This window comes from Eriocheir sinensis, unplaced genomic scaffold (genome assembly GCF_024679095.1).
Source record: "Eriocheir sinensis breed Jianghai 21 unplaced genomic scaffold, ASM2467909v1 Scaffold411, whole genome shotgun sequence".
Taxonomy (NCBI): Eukaryota; Metazoa; Arthropoda; class Malacostraca; order Decapoda; family Varunidae; genus Eriocheir; species Eriocheir sinensis.
In genome coordinates, this window is record NW_026111734.1 from 340654 (window position 1) to 343608 (window position 2955).

The following is a 2955-nucleotide window of genomic DNA, read 5'->3' on the forward strand; positions in this document are numbered from 1 at the left end:
TACAAATTTAAATATTTTATGTGTATTTTGGTATATATATATTTCTATAAAAAAAGCGATAATTTCTGGGAATTTTGCATCTTTATTTTCATACAAATTTACATTATTTTATTGATATTCTGTGTATTTATTTTCATACGATTTTTACATATTCTATTTGTTTTTTGTATATATTTTTTTTATACACATTTACATTATTTAATGTGTATCTTGCATATATATTTTATACAAATTTACGTTATTTTAAGTGTATTTGTTTATATATTTTCATTCAAATATACATTATTTGATGTGTATTTTGTATATGTATTTCAATACAAATTTTCCTAATTTTATGTGTATTTTGTATATTTCTTTTCAAACAAATTTAAACTATTTTTGTGTATTTTTATATATAGTTTTATACAAATTTAGGTTATTTTATGTACGCATTTACATTATTTAGTGTGTGTTTTGAATATATATTTTTATGCAAATTTACTTTATTTTATGTGCATTTTTGTACATATATTTTTTATAGAAATTTGCGTTATTTGTATATGTTTTCTAATAGAAATTTACATTATTTTATTGCTATTTTGTTTATTTATTTTGATACGAATTACATGATTATATGTGTATTTTGTACATATTTTTAATACGTATTAACATTACTTAATGTGTATTTTGTTTACATATTTTTAAACAAATCTACGTTATTTTATGTATTTGTATAAATATTTTGATACAGATTTACATTATTTTATATTTATACAAATACACATTCTTTTACTGGTATTTTGTTTATTTATTTTGATACGATTTTTATGTGTATTTTGTATTCATTTTTTAATACGTATTTACTTCATTTTATGTGTATTTTTTAAATATTTTTATAGAAATCTACGTTATTTTATGTATATTCGTATATATATTTTGAAACAAATTTATATTGTTTTATATGTATTTTGCATATCTATTTCAATACAAATTTACCTTATAGTATGTGCATTTTTTATATTTATTTTAATACAAATCTTAATATTTTATGTGTATTTTGGTATATATATTTTTATAAAAAACGCGTTATTTTATGGCTATTTTGCATCTTTATTTTCATACAAATTTACATTATTTTATTAATATTTTGTGTATTTATTTTTGGTACGATTTTACATTATTCTATTTGTGTTTTGTATATATTTTTTTATACATATTTACATTATTTAATGTGTATTTTGTATATATATTTAATGCAAATTTACGTTATTTTAAGTGTATATGTTTATATATTTTTATTCAAATTTCCATTATTTTATGTGTATTTTGTATATGTATTTCAATACAAATTTACCTAATTTTATGTGTATTTTGTATATTTATTTTCATACAAATTTAAATTATTTTTGTGTATTTTTGTATATAGTTTTATACAAACTTAGGTTATTTTATGAGTATTTTCTATATTTTGTATTTTCATACAAATACACATTCTTTTATTGATATTTTGTTTATTTATTTTGACGAGAATTTAAATTATTTAATGTGTATTTTGTATATGCATATTTTTATACGTATCTACATCATTTCATGTGTATTTTGTATATATATTTCTATAGAAATCTACGTTATTTTATGGGTATTCGTATATAGATTTTTAAACAAATTTACACCTTTATGTGCATTTTGTATATTTTTTCAATACAAATTTACCTTATTGTACGTGCATTTTGTATATTAATTTTAATACAAATTTAACTATTCTATGTGTATTTTTGTATATGTATTTTTTAATATTTTATTTTTTATTTTATGGGTATTTTGCATCTTTATTTTCATACAAAATTACATTATTTTATTGATATTCTGTGTATTTATTTTGATACGATTTTACATTATTCTATGTATATTTTGTATATCTATTTTATACAAATGTACGTTATTTTATGTGAATTTGTTTTCATTTCATACAAATTTACATTATTTTATGTGTATTATGTATATGTATTTAAATACAAATTTAACTAATTATATGTGTATTTTGTATATCTATTTTCATACAAATTGAAATTTATTTTTTTGTTTTTTGTATATATTTTTATTCAAATTTTCGTAATTTTATGTGTATTTTGTATATTTATTTTCCTACAAATATACGTTCTTTTATCGGAATTTTGTTTATTTATTTAGATACGAGTTTTCATTTTTTTATGTGTATTTGATATATATATTTTTATACTTATTTACATAATTTTATATGTATTTTGAATATATATTTTCATAGAAATTTACTCTATATGTTTATACAAAAAAACAAAAATAATTAAAATTTGTATGAAAATAAATAAACAAAATACACATAAAATTCGGTAAATTTGTATTGAAATACATATACAAAATACACTTAAAATAATGTAAATTTGAATGAAAATATATAAACAAATACACTTAAAATAACGTTATTTTGTATAAAATTTATATAAAAAATACACATTAAATAATGAAAATATATATAAAAAAATATTTACAAAACACAAATAGTATAATATAAAATCGTATCAAAATATATACACAGAATATTAATAAAATAATGTAAATTTGTATGAAAACTAAGATGCAAAATACCTATAAAATATCGCATTTTTTTTATAAAAATATATATACCAAAACACACATAAAATATTTGAATTTGTATTAAAATAAATATACAAAATGCACATACAATAAGGTAAATTTGTATTGAAATAGATATGCAAAATACATATAAAACAATGTAAATTTGTTTCAAAATATATATACGAATACACATAAAATAACGTAGATTTATATATATATATATATATATATATATATATATATATATATATATATATATATATATATATATATATATATATATATACAAAATACAAATAAAATTAAGTAAATACGAATAAAAAATGTATACAAAATACACATAAAATAATGTAAATTCGT